Source organism: Balaenoptera acutorostrata, chromosome 10, assembly GCF_949987535.1.
Source record: "Balaenoptera acutorostrata chromosome 10, mBalAcu1.1, whole genome shotgun sequence".
Lineage (NCBI taxonomy): Eukaryota > Metazoa > Chordata > Mammalia > Artiodactyla > Balaenopteridae > Balaenoptera > Balaenoptera acutorostrata.
Window position 1 is genome coordinate 1,781,020 of NC_080073.1, and position 24,494 is coordinate 1,805,513.

At 44.8% G+C, this 24,494-nt stretch overlaps 1 pseudogene; it reads left to right on the forward strand.

Annotated features, from left to right (window-relative positions):
- The first annotated feature begins 288 nt into the window (after nt 1-288).
- Nucleotides 289-23,761, forward strand: LOC103018116 (26S proteasome regulatory subunit 4-like; annotated as a pseudogene).
- Nucleotides 23,762-24,494: the final 733 nt, after the last annotated feature.

Below are 24,494 nucleotides of genomic sequence, written 5' to 3' on the forward strand. Positions count from 1 at the left end.
AGTAAGAGCAGTGTTTGTTTCCCATCCCCCGTTCTAGGATGAGGAATACACTGAGATGAGTAAGAGAGGGAGGTCTTTAGTCACGGTTGTAGCCTCTTTTGGTTGACACTCCTCCCTACCCACAAGACACTCCTTTCTCCTCGCCGAGGCGCACTGGTGAGAAAGCTCAGAGTTAAGAAATAGGTACAGCTGCTGTGACGGAGATGCAAAATAACCGTGACTTTGTTAAGGTGAAAGTGTGTCTCCACATAAAAGTCCAATCTTGGCGGCTCCAGTGGCCAAAGCATGATGGGTCAAAGTCAGAGTGGTGGTCATGGTCTTGTAGGTGGCAAAAGGATTACAAAGACAAGAAAAAGAAATATGACCCTCCTGTACCTATAGAGTGGGAAAAAGGAAAAGGAAATAGGGACCAGATGCTGCCAGCAAACTGTCCCCGGTGCCCCCTCACACTCAGTGCCAGTTAAAATTATTCAGGTTGGAGAGAATTAAAGACTATGTTCTCTGGTGGAAGGACTCATTAGAATTCAGAGAAAAGTGAAGGCTTTAGAGGAAAAGCAAGAGGAGGAGAGATCAAAGGTGGGTGATCTGAGGGGACGGCGGTGTCGGCAGGAAGCGTGGAAACGTGATTGTTGTGCATCCCACCATCGCATCTGTACGTGTCAGCTCAGAGCAGCGCGACAGCTTTCTTTCACTTGTAGACCAGGTGCTGCGGAAACCGGGCTGCTTGGCCCTGCTCACCCACAGGTGCATGCCATGGTAGGTGTGCTGATGGGTGACACGGACCCCCAGGTCACAGTGGTGAAGGTGGGAAAGGTCCCCCAGCAGACCTACACTGATACTGGGGGGTGGACAGCCGAATCCGGGAAGTTAAGGAATCTGCAGCGCTTCCTCTCTCTCATCCTGAATATTAAGAGGAGATGAGTGTGAAGTCACTCATTCTGTGTGGTCAGCCCAACACAGGTGAGACCTCACCAGCCAAAGCAATAAGAGTACATCAAACCTCGCCACTTTCTGGAGGGCAGTTGGCTCTGAACTTACTCAGAAGCACCTAGTGATGGGCCAAACTCATCCAGGGATTGTTTCAAGTGGCTGAAGAATATGGACCATCCATCCTCCTCATGGATGAAAGTGATGCCATAGGGACAAGAAGATGTGACTCAAATGCCGGTGGTGAGAGAGAAATTCAGACAGTGAAGTTGGATCTGTTGAACCAGCTGCATGGATTTGATTCAAGGGGAGATGTGAAAGTTATCACGGCCACAAACTGAATAGAAACTTTGGATCCGGCCCTGACGAGACCAGGCCAGGTGAACAAGGGGATTGAACTCCTCTGCCTGAGTAAAGAACTGAGGAGCACTATTCATACAACAGGATGAAGCTGGCCGATGATGTAGTCCCAGACCACCTGACTGTTGCCGAAGATGACCTGTCTGGTGCCGACATCAAGGCACTCTATACCAAAGCGAGTCTGGTGACCTTGAGAGGACATAGAATGAAAGTAACAAATGAAGACTTTTTTAAAATCTGAAGAAAATTTTCTTTATAAAAAAGAAGGCAGGGGCTTCCCTGGTGGTACAGTGGTTAAGAATCTGCCTGCCAGTGCAAGGGACACGGGTTCGAGCCCTGGCCCGGGAAGATCCCATATGACACGGAGCAACTAAGTCCGTGCGCCACAACTACTGAGCCTGTGCTCTAGAGCCCACGAGCCACAACTGCTGAGCCCACGTGCCACAGCTACTGAAGCCTGTGCTCCTAGAGCCCGTGCTCTGCAACAAGAGAAGCCACGACAATGTGAAGCCCGCACACCGCAACACAGAGTAGCCCCCGCTCACTGCAACTAGTGAAAGCCCGTGCACAACAACGAAGACCCAATGCAACCAAACATAGATAGATAGATAGATACATAGATAGATAGATAGATAGATAGATAGGTAGATAAGGCGGGGACTTCCCTGGCAGACCAGTGGTTAAGACTTCACTTTCCAGTGCAGGGGGTACAGATTCAATCCCTGGCTGGGGAGCTAAGATCCCACATGCCTCATGGCCAAAAAACCAAAACATAAAACAGAAATTGTAACAAATTCAATAAAGACTTTTAAAAAAATGGTCCACATTAAAAAAAAATCTTTAAAAAAATAAAATAACGTAAACAAGAAGGCACCCCTGAGGGCTCTCTCTCTAGTGAATCATGGTTGCCTTCGAGGAAATGGCTGGGAGTCCTCCTGGGAGGGATAAGGTTGGGGAGGTTGCCCAGAGGAATCCATGTTCCCGTTGATCTTTTTCAGCAAAGCACCCTGTGTGTCTTCTCGACACTGGTGGTCAGGATGCCTGTTGAGCTGCCTTCATCTGTTGGTCACATGCAGTGCTCTCTTTCCAATAAAGTGTGCTCTTCCTCAAAAGGAAAAAAGAAGCCCAAGCTTTCTCAACAGCACCGATTCCCAAAATCACCAGGCACCCAAGTTCCACCTGTCTTGTTGCTTGGTCATCTCTAAGGAGTTTCCATCATCTAAATAGACTACAACTGGTTGCCACACATTTGGTTCCAGCCGGTGGAAGGAGGGAGGGATAAAGGGGGTGCAGCCTGATTTTAAGGATCTGATCTAGAAAGCTCTCATCCACTGGCCACCACTTAAAGCTTTATTCTGAGCATCCATGTGTTCTTGACCTTTGCCTTCCTAGAGTTTATAGTCTCCTGGGGAACAGAAGGAACAATGATAGCAGTGATACATGCTAATAAGAAAACAAACTCGGGGTTGGCGTAGAGATGAAGGTGGTTGGGAGCAACCTCATCGAGGAGTCGTGTGATCAGGGATCTCCCGGAAAAGGGACCAGCAAGCACAGATGCCCTGCAGTGGTAATGTGCTCGGCACATGGGAGGGGCAGCACGTTGTGGCCAGTGCACCTAGAGTCGTGTGAAATCACAGTGTAAATCACATCAGGTGGAGCCCCGTAGGCTAGGATAAGGTAATGATTCTTAATTTGAGTGAGATGAAAACCTCTGCAGATTTGTGAGCAGACATGATGGCATTTACATTTTAAAGATCGCTTTGAGGACTTCCCTGGTGGAGCAGTGGTTAAGAATCTGCCTGCCAATGCAGGGGACACGGGTTCGATCCCTGGCCTGGGAAGATCCCACATGCCGTGGAGCTACTAAGCCCGTGTGCCACAACTACTGAGCCTGAGCTCTAGAGCCCGCAAGCCACAACTACTGAGCCCGTGTGCCACAACTACTGAAGCCTGCATGCCTAGAGCCCGTGCTCCACAAGAGAAGCCACGACAATGAGAAGCCTGCGCACTGCAGTGAAGACCCAACACAGCCAAAAATAAATAAATTAATTAATTAATTTAAAAAAAGATTGCTTTGATTTAACAAGTTTTGAACTCTGCATGCTGTGGATCAAAGACCTAAATGTAAGAGCTAAAACCGTAAAACTCTTAGAACAAAATATAGGGCAAAAGCTTCATGACATGGGGTTTGGCAGTGATTTTGTGGATGTGACACCAAAGACACAGGCAATGACAGAAAAAATAAGTCGGACTTCATCAAAATTTAAAATGTTTGTGCATCAAAGAATACAATCAACAGAGTAAAAAGGCAACATATAAAGTGGGAAAAAATATTTGCAAATCACATATCTGATAAGGAATTAATACCCAGAATATATAAAGAACTACTAAAATTCAGCATTACCAAACAACCCAATTCAAAAATGGGTAAGAGTTGCACAAAAATATGAATGTATTTAATGCCACTGGTACACTGAAAAATAGTTAATTTTGTTATGAATATTTTACCACAATTTAAAAAATGAATTTTAAATAGAATGCCCAAAGGACTTGAAAAGATATTTCACCAGAGGAGTTATCCAAATGACCAATAAACACATGAAAAGATGCTCAACATCACTGATCATTAAGGAATAGAAATCAAAACCACAATAAGATAACACCTCACACCCATTAGGAATCATCAAAAAAGCAGAAATTGGAACACTTACACACTTCTAGTGGGAATGTAAAATGGTGCAGCTGCTGTGGAAAACAGTATGGAGGTTCCTTTAAAAAAAAAAAAGAAACATAGAATCTCCATATGATCCAGCAATTCCATTTCTGGGCGTATTCCCAAAAGAACTGGAAGCAGGTACTCAAACAGGTATTTGTACAACAACGTTCACCACAGTATTTTTTTTTTCCTAAATTTATTTATTATTCTTTTTGGCTGTGTTGGGTCTTCGTTGCTGCGCGTGGACTTTCTCTAGTTGTGGCGAGCAGGGGCTACTCTTCGTTGCGGTGTGCGGGCTTCTCATTGTGATGGCTTCTCTTGTTGCGGAGCACGGGCTCTAGGTGCACGGGCTTCAGTAGTTGTGGCTCACGGGCTCTAGAGCGCAGGCTCAGTAGTTGTGGCACTCGGGCTCTAGAGCGCAGGCTCAGTAGTTGTGGCACTCGGGCTCTAGAGCGCAGGCTCAGTAGTTGTGGCTCACGGGCTCTAGAGCACAGGCTCAGTAGTTGTGACGCACGGGCTCAGTTGCTCCGCGGCATGTGGGATCTTCCCGGACCAGGGCTCGAACCCATGTCCCCTGCATCGGCAGGAGGATTCTAACCACTGTGCCACCAGGGAAGCCCCACACAGCAGTATTACTCACAGTAGCCAAAAAGTGGAAACACGGCAAATACCCTTCAGTGGGCAATGAATAGAAAGCAAAATGCTGCCTATCCACACACACAATTGAATATTATTCATCTGTAAAGAGCAAGGAAATTCTGACGTACTCCACAACATAGGTGAACTTTGAGGAAATTACGTTAAGTGAAGTAAGCCAGAAGGACAAAAGACAAATATTGTGTGATGCCATTTTTTATGAGATCTCTAGAGTAGTCATAGAGATGGAAGTAGAGCAGTGGCCCCAGGGGCTGGGGGTGGCGGCGGGGATTGAGGAGTTCATGTTTAATGGGGACAGTTTCAGTGCAGGATGATGAAGAAGTTACGCAATGGATGGTGGCAATGGTCACATGACAGTGAGAATGTACTTAATATCACTGACCTGTGCACTTAGAAATGGTTAAGATGGCCTTTTTTTTTTTTTTTAAACAACAGCTCCTGTTTATTTTTTTATTTTTATTTATTTTTTATTTTTATTTAATTTATTTATTTAATTTATGGCTGTGTTGGGTCTTCGTTTCTGTGCGAGGGCTTTCTCTAGTTGTAGCAAGTGGGGGCCACTCTTCATCGCGGTGCGCGGGCCTCTCACTGTCGCGGCCTCTCTTGTTGCGGAGCACAGGCTCCAGACGCGCAGGCTCAGCAATTGTGGCTCACGGGCCTAGTCGCTCCGCGGCATGTGGGATCTTCCCAGACCAGGGCTCAAACCCATGTCTCCTGCATTAGCAGGCAGATTCTCAACCACTGCGCCACCAGGGAAGCTCTAAGATGGCCTTTTTATGTATATTTTACCACTATAAAAATTTAGTTTAATTTTTAAAATTTAAATCTACCTACTCAAATTACCACATGGTCATTTAAAAAATTGGAAGACCTTCGACATACTGTTAAGTAAAAGAAGTTGAATGCAAGGAAAATCAAAGACTATCCAAGAAAGGAGATGTAACCATAGTACACTGCTTGGTTGTGCAGGTAATAATATTTCTATCGTGCTAATCATATGAGCAACATTTATTGAGAGAGTCCACCTGTCAACTCAGCAAGGAAGATAATTATGGTTACAGAACAACATAACACATTATCAGTTTGACAGTGTAAAGTTATAGTTAACAGAAGTAGACAGGTGGCAGGGTGAGGGAAGGAAAAGGTACAGAGCTGGAGCTCAGATACGGCCAGAGTGGAAGTTACAGAAGGACTACAGATAGTGTTGAAAACCCTTGGAAACAGTGGAGGAGGGTGTAAGTGAATTAAATCCTCACACAAAGCAGGAAGTCAATGTACCATTCATATACCCAGAAATAGCAGGATAAGCGTGTTATTTAGAGCTATAGGGGTAAGCACCAGCAAAACAAACAGTTAAGAGTGATTGCTCTGAGAAGCAGCCTTGGGGTCAGGAAGGGGGTGGGAGTGTTGGCTTTTATTTAAGCCCCTCAGTACTATTAATTTTTAACCATATGCATATATTGCTTTGATTTTTAAAAAAACTTTAAAAACTATTTTAGAAATCAAATTGTAGGGTAACATGTAATCTATGACCCTGTTTTTAAAAAGAGGCCAAACCCCAGCAAACCATGCATCTGTGTATAGATGATTATCTGAGCCCAGAGAAATACGTGAAAGATTGTGCTTGTGTCTGGGAGGTGGCAGCAAAGGGTGTGGGAGAAAACTTCACTTGTCCTCCATGCTCTGTTGTCTGACTTGACCATAGATTATTTAGGTAAATTTTTTGCCTTTATCATTCTCTCTCTCTAAACCACTTGAGAGTGAATTGAAAACATCTTTGTGTTTAACCTCTAACTTCAGGGTTTATTTCCTAAATTCAGAGGCATTCTAGTACAAAACCAGAGTACAACTATCAAAATCTGGAAATTCAGCATTGATACAATCTTGTTATCTAATTTACAGCCCATATTCAGGTTCTTCCATTGTCCCAATAATGTCCTCTTTATGGTGGTGGTGGTGGTGGTGTTTTCCTGGTCTAAGATCCATTCCAGGACAATGCATTGCATTTTGTTTTCATGTTCCTTAAGTCTCTTGATCTGGAACAGTTTTCTTAGCCTTTCTTTGTCTTTTTCGACCTTGAGGTTTTTTGTTGTTGTTGTTGTTGTTTTTAATTAATTAATTTATTTATTTTTGGCCGTGTTGGGTCTTCGTTTCTGTGCGAGGGCTTTCTCTAGTTGCGGCAAGCGGGGGCCACTCTTCATCGCGGTGCGCGGGCCTCTCACTATCGTGGCCTCTCCTGTTGCGGAGCACAGGCTCCAGATGCGCAGGCTCAGTAGTTGTGGCTCACGGGCCTAGTTGCTCCGCGGCATGTGGGATCTTCCCAGACCAGGGCTTGAAGCCGTGTCTCCTGCATTGGCAGGCAGATTCTCAACCACTGTGCCACCAGGGAAGCTCCGACCTTGAGGTTTTTAAAGAGCATAGGCCAGTTATTTTGTAGACTGTCCCTCAGTTTGGGTCTGCCTGATGTTTCCTTCTTATTACATGCAGGTTTTGCAATTTTGGCAAATACTGTATGTGATATTGGGTCCGTCTCTGTTCGTCTTGTCAAGAGGTCCGTGGTGTTACTTTATGCTGATGTTGCCAATGTTACGTGAGACCATTTGGTTACAGTGGCGGTCCACCAGTCTCTCTCCATCTGACTTACTTCACCTAGTCTGATAATCTCTAGTTGCATCCATATTGCTGCAAATGGCATTATTCTGTTCTTTTTGATGGCTGAGTAGTAGTCCATTGTCCGTATGTACCACGTCATTTATTTATTTATTTGGCTGCGCCGCGTGGCATGCGACATCTTAGTTCCCCCACCAGGGATTGAACCTGTGCCCCCTGCAGTGGAAGTGCAGAGTCTTAACCACTGGACTGCCAGGGAAGTCCCGACCACATCTTTATTCATTCATCTGTCAGTGGGCATTTAGGTTGTTTATAAATTTTATTATTTTAATTGGTTATTTATTTTTATTTATTTTTAAAATTTTATTTATTTTATTGTTTTGCACCTGTACAGGGACTTGAACACTGGGCCCTCAGATTAAAAGTCTGATGCTCTAGGAGACTTCCCTGGTGGTCCAGTGGCTAAGACTTCGCACTCCCAACGCAGGGGGCCCCGGTTCAATCCCTTGTCAGGGAACTAGATCCCACATACTGAAACTAAGAGTTCGCATGCCACAACTAAAAAAGAAGATCCCACACGTAGCAACAAAGATCCCACGTGCTGCAACTAAGACCCAGCGCAGCCAAATAAATAAATAAATATTCAAAAAAAAAAAAAAAAGTCTGATGCTCTAGGGGAGTTCCCTGGTGGTCCAGTGGTTAGGACTCGGTGCTTTCACTGCCATGGCCCCAGATTCAGTCCCTGGTGGGGGAACTAAGATCACACAAGCCACATGGCTGGCCAAAAAAAAAAAGTCTGTTGCTCTACTGACTGAGCTACCCACGCATTCTCCCAACGTGTATTTTTAAGCTAGGCAGGATTGACAAGGAAGCACTTTACAAGAGGGTTTGGTAAAGGCCAGCGTCTGGAACCCACTGTCCTTCCTGCTCACCTGGTTCCCCAGGCCCCTCGGTCATCACTTGCCATCACTCCTCTATCCCATCCATTTCTGCCCTGGATATCTTCAGAGGCAGCGTGGGCCCTGTGCACAGTTCTTCAAATCTGAGGCCTAGGAGATGCTAAGGTAGTGGTTCTCAAACTGTTGTCTTTTGTTTTTAGGCCACACCATGCGGCTTGCGGGATCTTAGTTCCCCTACTAGGGATCGAAACTGGGCCCCCTGCAGTGGAAGCACAAAGTCCTAACCACTGGACCTCCAGGGAATTCCCCCTCAAACTGTTTTTAGAATGTAAAACAGATGAAATGGAAGTTGTTTGGGTTGCAGAAGAGCAGTGAGCTGCAGCCGTGCCCAGAAGACCTTCGCCTTCCTTGCTGGTTGGCTTCTGAGGCCCCCAGCTGGCACCCTGGACAGCGTTGGAGCCTTGGGCACAGAAGGCACACCAATGACCACTGGCCCCTCAGGAGGGCTGGCTAGAACAGCTCTGACCCTGAGACCTGGGCCACACGAATCACCGGCTTTTGAGAAGGGACTCTCAGCCTGTGCCCAGGCAGCATCCCAACCCCCCACACCATCCCAGCTGCACTTTCTCGTTTGTTTTCCTGGGGTATCAGTTGCAGCCCAGAGAGGAGGCCAAGAAGAAGCATGAGAGACCCAGCAAGGGCCCCCCCGCCGCCTCTGCCCTGAACCTGAAGGCGGCTGCTTCCTTCCAGCCTGCACCTTGGAGGAGGCAGCCTGCTCGGATGTCCAGGCCACACCTCCTGAGCTCTCCCTGCAGCACACCAGCCCCATCAGAGGGGAGCCGGGATCCTGATGGATGACCACAGCCGCCAGGAGGAAGTAGACTGGAAGAGTTCTTCACTTCTCCAAAGTTATGCTTACCGTTGGCTTTCGGAGTCTGTATAAGGTGGGGGTGGGGGTGGGAGTGGGGTGAAGACCATACCAGCCGGGAATGAATCCCAACTTTGTCACTGACCACTAGCAGCCATGTGACACTGACAGGTCATTTCAATTTTCTGATCCTCTCCATTCTAAAGTGGAGGCAAAAATTAAGCAACTCCTACTGTTGTCACAGGGACCAAATGTCATCTTGCAGTGGGGTTTCCAAATCTTAGGAATTGGCATGCCACCCGCATGATTTTGGCCATATCTTCATGCCAGTTCTACTATTACTTACCTAATTATCCCCCCGATTGGTTTGCCTTTTAAACATGTCCTGAAGAGATACTGCTCATGAAATTGGGTTTGTTTCACATGTTATATTTTCCTACTCTACCTTAAAATAAATAGACAATGATTAAAATTTAAAATGTTCCCGTGTGTACCACAGTCAGGTAATGGATGCAGAGTGATGGCCCTGCTCTCTGCTTCCACACCACCAGCAGTCCCCCTCCCCCACCCTCTCCCCAGAGTCTCCCATTTAACTTCATGGCTTTGTTTGTAGGGAAATGAAGGAGGACCCAAATCTCTATGATGATAGGTATTTTAACTCCTTCCATGTGTTGTTGCAGACACTCAGTTGGCCTGAGCAGTGGCTAGGATTGTACAGCCCTTACCTTTGGGTGTGGAAGGAGGACAGATCTGTCAGAAGCAGGATGCCTGCAGTGAAGGCTGTGTCTGTGCTTGCCCTCAGCTGCTCTCAGAAGTGGTCTGTTCTCCACTGAGGCAGGCCAGGTCAGGGGAGCTTTTTGGTGGTGGTGGGGGTGTCCATGCTTCTTCTTGGGCATAACAAGAAGAGGCTCTCCAGAATGTAAGCCAGAGCCTGGACTTGAGCCACATTTTAGGTGGAATGCGGTTGAATAGTCAGTTTTAACGGCAAGCCTCTGCATTAATCAGAGTTCAGTTAGAGGAAACAAGCCATTCTACCAATTTTAATCAGAAAGGGATTTAATCCAGGGCGTTAGATGTTTACAAAGTCATTGGAGGGCCTCAAGGAATGTCTCTGAGTGGGCCTTCAAGAATGCATCCAGAACAACACAGCAGAACTGGCCTACTAGGGGAGCTGCAGCCTCTCCCACAATCAGGAAAAGGGGGCGTCACTGGAGCTATGTTCCAGATATAAGGGAGCCTCTGCCATGGCTGCAACTCTCTCAGCCTCTTAGTTCACACAAAGCTGAATTGCTGGGCTTCCCTGGTGGTGCAGTGGTTAAGAACCCGCCTGCCAGTGCAGGGGACACAGGTTCGAGCCCTGGTCTGGGAAGATCCCACATGCCGCAGAGCAACGAAGCCCATGTGCCACAACTACTGAGCCTGTGCTCTAGAGCCCGCCAGCCACAACTACTGAGCCTGTGTGCCACAACTACTGAAGCCTGCGTGCCTAGAGCCCATGCTCTGCAACATGAGAAGCCACTGCAATGAGAAGCCCACGCACCGCAATGAAGAGTAGCCCCCACTCACCACAACTAGAGGAAGCCCATGCGCAGCAACGAAGACCCAACGCAGCTAAACATAAAATGAATAAAATAAATAAATTTATTTTTTTTTAAAATCTGAATTGCTGCTGAAACATAGTGTTTCCCTGGCTGTGCTAGCCAGCAGTAGCAACCATAGAAGCAGAAAGATGGCCACGACCTCACTCCTAGCTGCATCAGTGCACTTAACTGGTGGAGCTAACTCATCCAGAATTCTAGCTGCAAGGAAGACAGGGAAATGTAGTTTTCAGCTTTCTGGCCTCAGCAGCCTGTGAAGGCACAAGAGGAAGTTGAAACGGATGATGAGAGCCAGTTCACATACCACCACAGTCGGACAAGTGAGGCACCTTCCCCTCCAAGACCTGGGCCCAGCATCGTCTCTAGCCACCATCCACCCTGTGTTCAGTTGAGTTGCTGGTGTGCCTCCAACGTTCAGTGCCTTTGCTCAAGATTTTCCCATTGTCCAGAAGGCTCTTGTTTTTTTCTGGATGAATTTGGATTTCCTCTTCTTAGAAGCTTTCTCTTTCCTCCTGGGAGAAGTTTGGTTCTCGGCTTCTATAGCTTTTTGTGTTTTCCTTCTGTAATGATTTATTTACATGTTTGTCTCCCACACCAGACCTGGAAGGCAGAGACTAGGTCTCACCTGTCTTTGTTTACACATCTGAGCAAGGTCTGAGCCAATTCCTTTTAGCTCCTGGCATATAAAAAGAAGAAGACTGAAACAGGGTAGCACGTTTTCTGGTACAGTGTAAAGGTTTCAGTTTACCAACCTAATAACGCTTTTAACATAAAAATGATGATGCAATATAACTGGGGTATTTTTAAAATAAGTACAGAAAAAAAGTATTAATTCATTTTTAAAAGGTATTGGAAACTGTAGGAGAGAATGCTAATTTTGCCCCAAATCAGTTCTCTACTTTGTATGTTATCATGGCCCTCAATTTTTAGCTGGATATATGGTCAGCCAGATCAAATGCTACATTTCCCAGATTCCCTTGCAGCTGTGTGAGCCGTATGATTAAGCCTGGGCTATGGGGTGTGGGACCAAGTGCTCTGTGCACTTCAGGTCCCCTGTAAGGGAAGAGGCCTTTTCCAATAGGCAGTCAGCCACACTGGGCCACGCAGACCGGGGCACCCCAGGGACAGTTGAGCAACAGTATGTATATTTGCAGCCTGGCTCCTTGATACTGCAAAGCTGGGCTATTAATAGATGAGAAAGAAACCTGTCAAGTGCACAAGTGTTCTGGTTCTATTCGAGCAGCTGAAAGTACATCCTGATTATTCCTGGTTTGCAACTATGCAGTTATATGATGAGCACCGCTGTCTTGCAGATACGACTTAATCTGTACACAGCATTAAAATCCTAAATGTAGTACCTGTTTGTGAATGTGTGGTGCAGGTGTGTTCTTCCTGAGTCCCTGTAATAGGGAGTTGGGCCCAGAAAAGACATTTACTGTGTAAAAGAATTAATGATCTAGGAGGTCATGTGTGTTTTTTACTCTGTCTCAGGTGTTCTTTTGGCAAGGTAGCCTGTTCCCAGCTTTAAAGGAGTTTCAACAAGATACAGAAAGCTCATTTCATGGAGATGTTCATCACCGTGAAATACTGGAAATGAAGTAATAATAAATCGACATGGGAGGGAATAAAGAAATAATTATTCATTTAGTCAAAGGAGAATTGCAGCCATTAAAATAATGACAATTATGTGTTAAGTATAATATGCTTTGAAGTTATGCTAAATCAAGGAAGATTATAAAATAAGGTTCAAACTGGGAATCCACCTATGTCAGGAAGTGTGTACACGAAAAGAACAAAAAAGTTTTGATCACCTACTGTGTACTAGGCCTCCTGCTGAGTCTTAAGGATACACAAATTAATAAAACGTGGTCCTAGGCTTCCTTAGTGGTCCAGTGGTTAAGACTCTGCACTTCCACTGCAGGGCACAATTTCAGTCCCTGATCGGGGAACTAAGATCCCACATGCCACGCAGCCAAAACAAAACAAACAAAAAAACACATGGTCCTATTATGGCTCTCTGTTATGATATCTGCACCCAGTGATGTGCAGTTAACTGCTTAAAAGCTGCCTGTCATTTGTGGGTGGGGGGAAATATTTTGTAATTTTGCCAGTTTCTGTGGTGTAAGCGTTTCCACCATGGCTGATTTCAAGCTACCAATGGAACTTTACTGAAGGAGGGAATTGGGAAGAGATGTACACAAGTGGCTCTTCAGAGTCAGCACAAGCTGGTTCCTGCATGTCCCTGGAGCCTTCCACCACCTAATGTCTACCAGTTGGGAGGTGGCTGTTAAGTAAACAATAATGTATTCATAGAATGGAATGCTAATCAGTCATGAGAAGATCATACTTTGGAATAATTAGTCATATTTGAAAAATTTCAAGGTTTAGTTTCAAGTTTCAACACAAGTAGGTGTGAGTGAAAATGGCAGTGTGAGGATTACAGAAATTACTTCCTCCGTAAAGTCAACCAGAAAATTGGCAAGAATTGTCAGAATCAACTTTTTGAGAAGTGTGGAAACTAGCCAAAATCTTGAAACAAGCTGGAGAGCATTTATTCAAGAATAAGGGTGAACACTACAGATTCAATGCAATGCCTATCAAATTACCAATGGCATTTTTTACAGAACTAGAGCAAAAAATCTTAAAATTTGTATGGAGACACAAAAGACCCCGAATAGCCAAAGCAGTTTTGAGGGAAAAAAACGGAGCTGGAGGAATCAGACTCCCTGACTTCAGACTATACTACAAAGCTACAGTAATCAGGACAATATGGTCTTGGCACAAAGACAGAAATATAGATCAGTGAAACAGGATAGAAAGCCCAGAGATAAACCCACGCACATATGGTCACCTTATCTTTGATAAAGGAGGCAAGCATATACAGTGGAGAAAAGACAGCCTCTTCAATAAGTGGTGCTGGGAAAATTGGACAGATACATGTAGAAGTATGAAATTAGAACACTCCCTGACACCATGCACAAAAATAAACTCAAAATGGATTAAAGACCTAAGTGTAAGGCCAGACACTATCAAACTCTTAGAGGAAAACATAGGAAGAACACTCTTTGACATAAATCACACCAAGATCTTTTTTGATCCACCTCCTAGAGTAATGGAAATAAAAACGAAAATAAACAAATGGGACCTAATGAAACTTAAAAGCTTTTGCACAGCAAAGGAAACTACAAACAAGACGAAAAGACAACCCTCAGAATGGGAGAAAATATTTGCAAACAAATCAATGGACAAAGGATTAATCTCCAAAATATATAAACAGCTCATGCAGCTCAACCTTAGAAAAACAAATAGCCCAATCAAAAAATGGACAGAAGACCTAAATAGACGTTTCTCCAAAGAAGACATACAGATGGCCAAGAAGCACATGAAAAGCTGCTCAACATCACTAATTATTAGAGAAATGCAAATGAAAACTACAGTGAGGTGTATCACCTCACACCAGTTAGAATGGGCATCATCAGAAAATCTACAAACAACAAATGCCGGAGAGGGTGTGGAGAAAAGGGAACCCTCTTGCATGTTGGTGGCAATGTAAATTGATACAGCCACTATGGAGAACAGTATGGAGGTTCCTTAAAAAAACTAAAAATAGAATTACCATATGACCCAGCAATCCCACTACTGGGTATATACCCAGAGAAAACCATAATTCAAAAAGACACATGCACCCCAATGTTCATTGCAGCACTATTTACAATAGCCAGGTCATGGAAGCAACCTAAATGCCCATCAACAGACGAATGGATAAAGAAGATGTGGTACATATATACAATGGAATATTACTCAGCCATTAAAAAGAACAAAATTGGGTCATTTGTAGAGACTTGGATGGATCTAGAGACTGTCATACAGAGTGAAGTAAGTCAGAAAGAGAAAAACAAATATCGTATATGAACGCTTAAATGTGGAACCTAGGAAAATGGTACAGATGAACTGGTTTGCAGGGCAGAAATAGAGGCACAGATGTAGAGAACAAACGTATGGACACCAAGGGGGGAAAGGGGCGGGGGTGGTGGTGGTGGTGGGATGAATTGGGAGATTGGGATTGACATGTATACACTGATATGTATAAAATGGATAACTAATAAGAACCTGTATAAAAAAATAAATAAAATTCAAAAATTGAAAAAAAAAAAAAAAAGAATAAGGGTGAACAGTGAGTGTTATGACATTTTAACTTGCCCTAGACTCATCCTCTGTTCTCCAGGTCCACAGTAGCCTTTAAAAATAACAGCCTGCATTTCTGGTGCCACATGGCAGCTACCAGAGGAAGAAGAATGGAGCTAGAACTCTAAAGACACGTTCTCAAATGGATGCCATTATTTGATCAGTCTGGTGGTTCCCTGGAAGCCCTCAGTTGCAAGGCTGCCTTGGAGCTCTCTCAGTGTGAAAAGTCTTCTCTCTAGGGACATTTAAAAAAAAACAGTTACAGGCAAGTTTTTTAACTGTGATTGTTAGAGGCAGCAGGTAAGAGTTGGGTCAAACAGTAGACCTGGAAAAAAAAAAAAAAGCTTAAAAGAAAAGTTTAGGGAATAGAGTTCCATAAGGGCTTTGGAAGCTTTGACGTGTTCCGGGAAGTCTGGGTGGTCGTGCACACGTGTGGGTCTGTGTACCCAGGGATGTGCACTTGCTCAGAAAAGAACTCAGAAAGCCCTAAGCTCTCACCTTTGTTGACCTTGAAGCATTGCCCACGCAGGAAATGAAGTCTAAGGTGGAGTTGTAAACTGCCTGTCTGCACCCTGAAAGTCTGTCCTAGCCACACTCACAGCCCCTTGGCAAAGAATGGGAGATTTATTTGTTCCAGGCATTTAAAGAAATCTGTGTCCTGTCATTAGCTGACCATTAACTTAACTGAATAGAGACTTCAGTGACCTTATATGACAAAGAATACAGACACTATAGAATTAGTTCAGGGTAGTTACTTAACTACCACAACAAGCAGTAATGACAACAGACCTTGGGGACAGAGAAAATCTTATTTCTAGAGCTGTACATTCAACTATTTAAAATGTCCAGTTTTCACCAAAAATTATGAGAACACTTCCCAACTCATTTTCTGAAGTCAGAATTACCCTGACACTGAAACTAGACAAAGACATCACAAGAAAAGAAAACTACCGGCCAGTATGTTTTGTGACCGTAGACACAGAAGTCCTGAACAAAATACTAGCAAACTGAATCCAGTAGCATATAAAAAGGATTATACACCATGACCAACTGGGATTTATCTCAGGATGCAAAGCTGGTTGAACATATGGAAATCAATTAATGTAATATACCATATTAATTGAACAAAATGGGAAAAAAACACATGAGCATCTCAGTAGATGTAGAAAAAGCATTTGACAAAATCCAATACTCTATATGATTTTTAAAAACCACTTAACAAAATAAGAACCGAAGAGAACTTCCTCAAATGGATAAAAGGCATCTAAGAAAAATCCATGGCTAACATCATATTTAATGGTGAAAGAATAAGAAGTTTTCCCTGAGATTAGGAATAAGACAAGGATGTCTGCTTTCATTACTTCCTTTCAGCATTGTTCTGGAAGTTCTTGCCAGGGCAGTTAGGCAAGAAAATGACATAAAAGGCATTCAGATTGGAAAGAAAGATGACATGATCTTACATATAGAAACTCCTAAGGAATAAATACACACACACACAACATACAGTGCTAATAAACAAGCTTAGCAAGGGTGCTAGATACAAGATAAATATACAAAGAAGTTTTATATCTGCACTAGCAATGAAGAATCTGAAAATGAAATTAAGAAAATTCCATCTGTAATAGATTGAAAAGGATAAAATACTTAAGAATAAATTTAACAAAAGTGCAAGATTTATACACTGAAAAGTTCAAAACATTGTTGAAAGAAATTAAAGAAGATCTAAATAAATGGAAACACACCTTGCATTCATAGATTGGAAGACATAATATTGTTAAGATGATAATCCACTCCAAAGTGATCTATAGATACAGTGCAATTTGTATCAAAACCCAGCTGCCTTTTTTTTTTTTTTTTGGCAGACACTGACAAGCTGATCCTAACTACTTGGAAATGCAAGGGACCCAGAATAGTCAAAACAACCTTGGAAAATAAGGACAAAGTTGGAGGACCTCACACTCCCCAATTTCAGAACTACTGCAGAGTAACAGTAATCCAGACAATGTGGTACTGGCATCAGGATAGACACGTGGATTAATGGAACAGATTAGAGAGTCCAGAAATAAACCCATACATCTACAGGCAGTTGATTTCAATTAGGGTGACAGGCTCATTTAATGGGATCAGAATATTCTTTTCAACAAATGGTACTGGGACCACTGCAAAAGAATGAAGTTGGATCCCTAACGATACCATATACAGAAGTTAATTCAAATTGATCAAAGGCCCAAATGTAACCGCTAAAACTGTAAAACTTTTATAAGAAAATGTGGGAATTCCCTGGCAGTCCAGTGGTTGGGACTCCACGCTTTCACTGCTGAGGGCCCAGGTTCAGTCCCTGGTCGGGTGGCTGTGATCCTGCAAGCTGCGTGGCCAAAAAAACAAAGAAGAGAACGTAGATGCAAATACTTATGACCTTAGAGTACACAATGGTTTCTTAGCTATGACATCTAAACCGCAAGCAACCAAGGAAAAATATTAATGGGATTTAATCAAATTTTAAAACTTTCATGTGTCAAAGAACACTGTCAAGAAAGTGAAAAAATCCACAGAATGGAAGAAAATATTTGCAAATCATATATCTGCTAAGGATGTATTACCCAGAATATATAAAAAACACAATAATAAGACAACCCAATTGAAAAATGGACAAAGAATTTGAATGGACGTTTCTCCAGAGAAGGTATACAAAAGTTCAATAAGCACATGAAAATATACAAACTTTATTAGTCACTAGGAAAATGCAGATCAAATCCACAATGAGAAACCACTTCACACCCACTAGGATGAGTACAGGAAAACAAAAATGGGCAATGACAAGCATTGTCCAGGATATCAGGAAATCAGAACTCTCATACACTGCCAATGGGAATGTAAAATGATGCAGCAGCTTTGGAAAATAGTTTGGCAGTTCCTCAAAAAATTATACGTAGAGTTACTGTATGACCAGCCAGGTTTATACCCAAGAGAGTTGAAAACATAGGTTCACAAAAATGTGTACGTGAGTATTAATAGCAGCATGATTCCTAATAGCCAAAAAAGAGAACAAATATCCATCAACTGATGAATGGATAAACAAAATGTGTCTCTCCATTACAGTGGAATCTTTCTTGGCCATAGAGAGGAATGAGCACTGACGACACAGTACAATACGGATGAACCTTGAAAACATTATTGCTCAGAAGCCAAAACACAAGGCCGCATATATATGCAACTCATATGTATCCATATATGTAATATCCAGATAACTGCATGTATGCATTTATGTGCAGTATTCAGAATAGGCAAATCCATAGAGACAGAAAGTAGATCACTGGTCTCCGGGGCTGGGAAAGAGGGCATGGGGAGTGGCTATGAATGGCATGGAGTTTCTTTATGGGGTCATGAAAATGCCCTGGAGTAAGTGGTGCTATTTCCACAACCCTGTGAATATACGAAAAACCACTGAGTTGTACACTTTAAAATTGGTGAATGGTAAGTTTTGTGGAATATGAACTATATCTCAAATAAATGAAAAATAAGTAGGTTACAAAATAATGTTTCATATAAGTGGTAGGAAGGCAGCCTCTAAAATGACCCCCAGTGATTTTCATCCCCTTGTGTATCCCTTGGTCTTTGGTGCGGGCCAGATTTAGGGGCTCACTTGTAGCAAACAACACAGCAGAAGTGATGAAATGTCGCTTTTGATACTAAGTTCTAAAAAGATAGAGTCTCTCCATCACCCTTCCTCTCGCACGCATCCCTCGTTCTGGGGAAGTGGCTGCAGGCCCTGAGCAGCTCTGTGGAGCTCCCGGGTGGGGAGGAACTGCCGTCTCAGACAAGCCAGTGCAGACCTACGCCTGCCAACAGCCGCGAGAGTCGGCATCCAGCTGGGTCCTTCCCCCCTTCAAGCCTTGAGGTGACTGTAGCTTCAGCCGGCACGTCAACTGCCTCCACATACACGCAGCCAAGTTACCCCTGGATTCCTGACCCTCAGAAACCATGAGGTAATAAAGGCTTGTCATTTTCAGCTGCTAAGTTTTAAGGTGATTTTGATATTTTCTGAAGGTAACTACTGCAGTGTGTTATATCAAACGTAGACAAAAAACACAAATGATGTATATACCACATATTGTTTTACCAGTTGTCTCTAGGTGGGATGATTGTTGGTGCCTCATTTTCCTATTCACAGACGCCTGATTTTTCTAAAATGTTCAGTAATGAACATATGTTGTTTACATAATCAGAGAAAAAGTGAAAGTGATAGCTGATTTTAGGATGCTTAGGAACCATTTGGTAACATAAGTGCATTTGGTATAACATTAGGTAAAATAGGCAGTATGAAAATGGTCCATAGGGAATTTCCTGGCAGTCCAGTGGTTAGGACTCCGTGCTCTCATTGCCAACGGCCTGGGTTCCATCCCTGATCGGGGAACTAAAATCTCACAAGCCACGCGGTGCAGCCAAAAAAACAAAAAAAAAGTCTGTGTACTAATATTATTGCATAAAAATTCCATCTGCATCTGGACAAAGCCTGGAAAGGAAAACTCAAAACAGTTAGTTCTTTGGAGTCTCTGTTTTGAGTATCAAATTAATTGTTATCACGATGTTTAATTATTGAGGTTCATTCGGCTGAAACATTGAAAGTAAAGAAAGATCCCTGAGGCAGAGTGGAGGCCAGGCCCCAGTAGGAGGGTGGAATCGTGGTGGGTGCTGTATGGGATGCAAGGTCAGGCGTTGGGATGGAACAAAGGATGAACCCAGGAGAGGAATAGGACGCCAGATGGGTGGATCCTGGTGCCTGGTTTAATGAAAGGGCAGAGAGAGAGATGATCCAGATAACGGTCCCACACTTGAGATACCTCCAGAGAACACGGAGAAGGAAAATGAGGCTACTCTCTCAGCATTATTAATAACAGCTTTCCCCCACTATCCGAAAGTAAAGCGTTCCTAAGAAACCTTTCATAAGCCAAATGGCATAAAGCGAAGGAGCAGTTACCTTAGGACACATCTTGCTCACAGATGCACAGAATAAATCAGGATAAGATGCTTGCAGACACAGTTTAAAGCGTGTGGCGGCTTGACGCTGAGGTGCTGAGTGTGTTTCCTCGGGGAAGGAGCTTGGCGGGACCGCTCCTGCTCAGAGCGTGCACTGCCTCTGTAACAGCTTGCTGCAGAACACACGATGAATACTATTTCTGCTTTTTGCCTTTTTTTCGTAAAAGTGAAAATCCTCTTTAGAGATCTTTTGGTTAGTGAAAACAGGTACTAACGTAGGCCTTTCGTAAAAGCGAAGTGGCATAAAGTGAACTTTCAAAAAGTGGGGAATACCTGTATCAGGTTATTTTGAAAGTTTTACGTAACAGTTTGTGTCCTGTTTGCCTTGTTTCTTCCAAGAATGGAATAGAGTCCTGGCCTTTTAGGTTGCTCACTAGTGCAGTCAGTGGGAGAGAAATGTCTAAACGGTGTGATAATGGTCATTAATATTCAAATACTGTCCAAATATTCAATGCTGTTCATTAATACTCAGATTATCCTCCTTTCAGGGTCATGGTAAGATCATGCTTCCCTGCCTCATGGAAGTTGTTGTGACCAGGTGATAGGCTTTGTCTAAGGAAACATGAACGGAGGCATCATGTTTTACATGTGGGCAGAGGCCTTGAAGAGGCGAGCAGGAGTTTCCACACTTGCGCCCTGGGACGAACGCAGCAGCGGGTGGTCTGCAGTGGTGGAGGCTGGCGCCTCGGCCCGGGTTCCTGAGTAAGGACGAAATTAAAGAACAGTCTGGTGGTGGACACACAGACCTACACAGGGGATTCAGTTATATAGCACGTAGCATGCACGCGCATGGGCGCAGCTGCGCATGCGCGCGCGCGCACACACACACACACACACACACACACACACACACACACGCAGAAAGGAGTACAAGTAAGACTGAGGAGCTCTGAATATGACCAATGTCAGTGTCCTCACACTCAAGAGCTATAGCTTTGCAAAAATGTCACCCTTGGGGGACATTCAGTAACGTGTTCAAGCCATCTCTCTGGATTATTTCTTACACCTACTTGTGGATCTACAGTTAGCTCCAAAAGAGAAAAGTGACAAAATTATTCCTTTTCCAGTTATTTTCCAATCTTTCTGAATACCTCAAGGAGAAATTCTAAGTATGATAGCAGTGCGTATGTTGCGTTTCTCTGACACTTGCGAATACACATTCTGAACAAAGAAAGAGCAGGCTTCCTTCAGCAGACAGTATCTACTTATAATTCAATAATGCTTATGTTCATTATACTTATTTTGCCAGTTATCTTCTATATATGTCAAGAGTGACTCATTATCCCCTTATGATGGTGATACAAAGTTTTTCTTAAAAAAAAGTTTAAAAAATTTCTAAGTCAACTCCCTTTCCATAAATAGCAGTATTGATGGCATGGGAAGATGGTATGTAAACAGTGGAATTTGAGGGAACACATACCCCCTGGGAAAAAAATGTAAAATTAAAAAAAAAAATTTAGTGTTAATTGGTTGAAGAATCTCAATGTCTTGTAATATAAGTATGAAATATGCTCTGGGTAGCAGATTTCTTAATGACATTAAATATTTTTGAAGTGTAACATACATAGGAAAAAGCATTCAAATAATAAGTAAGTGTACAACTCAATAAAATTCTCCCCAAGTGGAGTATAAATGCCGTGCAATTCCAGTCTGTATTCTAGCAGAATTTTTGGGGGTGGAAATTGACAAGTTGATTCTAAAATTTACATGGAAATGCAAAAGGCCAACGATAGCCAAGGCCATCCAGGAGAGGAGGAAGGAAGTTGGAAGATTTACACTGCCAGATATCAAGATCTATAATGTAAGTATAGTGATTAATCTAGTGTGGTACTGGCATAAAGATGGGCAAACAGATCAGTGGAACAGGACAGTCTAGAAATAGACCCATAAATACCCAGTCATCCGATTTATGGCAAAGGTGACACTGGAGAGCAGTGGGGAAAGGGCCATCTTGTGAACAGATCTTTCAGGTCCCAGCTGCTCCGTGAGCACTGCCATCTCTGTTGGGCCTGCATCCCGCACGGGCCATGTGTGAGTTATCCACAGAGCCCTGTGGGGCCGTCCCACAGCTCAGGTCCGTGATGAGGGAGGGCCGACTCAGGCTTGAACTCTTCCTGCCCCTCTGGCTCATCGTCTTAAGGTGCCCCGTCCCTGGCCAGCCCTCCTGGCTGTGGAGCCAATGAGAGAGCTGTGGTCTCCAGCCTCCACGTTGGCCCCCGTGATTCTTACCGCCAGGGTTCACGTCCTTCCGTGGTCGCCTCTCCCACCGAATGGGAGCTGACCTGTGTGACCAGCTGAGTTCTGTGGAGGTGATGACATAGGACTTCTGAGGCTCGGTCCTATCCGACGTTACAGCGTCTACCTCAGTCCTTTGGATAGTTTTCTCAGGGGGACTCCAGCTGCTGTGTTGTGTGGGCACAAACAGCCCTATGGAAAGAAGCTTCTTGGGCAGCACCAGTCGGCCAGCGTGTGAGCGAGCCCCAGGCAGGCCTTCAGATCATCCTAGCTCCCAGCCTTCACGGGTCTCAGCTGAGGCCCCAGACAGCACGGAGTAGAGGTAAGTCATGCACATGATCTTCAGTCTGACCTCCTGGCCCACAGGAATCATGAGATAAGAAATGACCCCAAGTTTATGGCACTCAGGTTTGGGGGTGTTTAGTTTTGTACCAGTAGATCGCTAATACAGAGGCTCAAGCTGCTGCCCTTTGGACCAACCCCTTGGCTCTGGGAAGGGCCCGCCTAGTGGCTTTACCCAAGCAGGGTTGCAGGCAGCTGCCCTGCAGCCTTCTCTGTGAGCCCCTCTCTTGTCCCTGCCACGAAGGCAGAGGGCAGGATCCACACATCTGCTGCCGACGACGCAGAGGTTCCCCTGGGAGATGAGATGCTAGTCCGTCCTGCTTCCCCCACCCCAGCTTTACATCTCACCTTGGCAACGGCGGGGGAGGGGAAGCCCAGCACTCTGGGCTCGGTGGCCCTGTGACTGCAAGAATTCCCTCCGTCCCCTCTGCCCACGATTCTGCTGCCGCTGGATGCGGGCAGGGGAGGAGGGGAGCCGTCGTGGCGGGGCCAGTCCTGCCGCTTCTCTGTGCGTGTGCCCCCATCTCAGCCGAGGTCCTAGTCATCGAAGTGTCAGATCCTCCGTGCTCTTTGCCTCAATTTTGGGTCTTGGCTGTCAATACGAGGAAAACAGGAAAAGGCCCCGCTGACATCCGGATCAAAGGCATTCACGACCCACCGCGACCCAGTCTTTGTGCGTGAGTTTCCTTACTGCTCCTGCTTCCTTCCCTTGAACTCTGTTCTCCAGGAGCACTAAGCCGTCAGCAATTTCTGGAATGAGTTATGTCACGCGCTCTCTTTTCTCTGAACGTTCGCACCCAGCTATCCCTCCCAAGCAGTCGCCTTCCTCTTGGCCCAGCAGGTTCTTAATCATCCTTCATGAGTCACCGCAGCACCTCCTGCTCTGGGAAGCCCTCCTTGACTACTCTGCCTCCCAGGCTACCTCAGGTGTTTCTCCTGGGCCACCCTTGCTCCTCCACTTCCTGTACCCAGCGATCACCACGCTGTATCAGCGGCAGAGGCAGACAGCTCCCCAGCGAGGTTTGCTCTCCCTCTTCTGGAGTGCACAGCTGTTGCCTCACCTGGGCCCCTGTTTCGTAGGTCCGCTTGCATCCAGGTGTGCAGCATGACTAGCTCTTACCAAAGTAACATGAGCAGAGGTGGCATGTGTCCCTCGCACACCCAGGCGTTAAGAAGAAGATGTGCCGTCTGCACAAAGTTCTGCCCCTGCTACCAGCTCTATCTAGACAATGACAAGCCCCTTGGGAATGGTGTGGCCACCGGGGAGCATGAGCCCGGTCCCCACGTCAGCGTGTGGAGGAAAGCTGCCCGCTTCTGTTTTGTTTGACATCTGACTCATTTGGAGGCCTATTTGTTATAGCAGGTAGGGTTGCCTTCTGTAACACAGTACTGTGATGGTGTGTTTACCAATATATTCTTTTTTTAAAAAAAATCTTATTTATTTATTTATCTTTGGCTGCGTTGGGTCTTCATTGCTGCGCGCGGGCTTTCTCTAGTTGCGGAGGGCCGGGGCTACTCTTTGTTGTGGTGTGCGGGCTTCTCATTGAGGTGGCTTCTCTTGTTGCGGAGCACGGGCTCTAGGCGCGCGGGCTTCAGTAGTTGCGGCACGCAGGCTCAGTAATTGTGGCTCGCAAGCTCAGTAGTTGTGGCTCGTGGGCTCTAGAGCACAGGCTCAGTAGTTGTGGCGCACGGGCTTAGTTGCTTCACGGCGTGTGGAATCTTCCCAGACCAGGGCTCAAACCCGTGTCCCCTGTGTTGGCAGGTGGATTCTTAACCACTGCACCACCAGGGAAGTCCCTACTAATATATTCTTGATGAACTAGCCTTAAAGGAAAGGGGGGAATTCTTTATGTGAAAGGAGAGGAGTAGGGGGATGGGAGAGCAATGAATTTATCAGTCATTCAGTGAATATTCGCTGAGTATCTGTCATGTCCCAGGCACTGTTCCAGGCGTTGGAATCACAGCAGCAAACCAGGTAGACAAGGTCCCTGCTCTCAGGAAGGGGGAATTCTAGGAGGAGGGAGGATTTCCCCATAAAACAAGGAACATTCTAGCTCCGC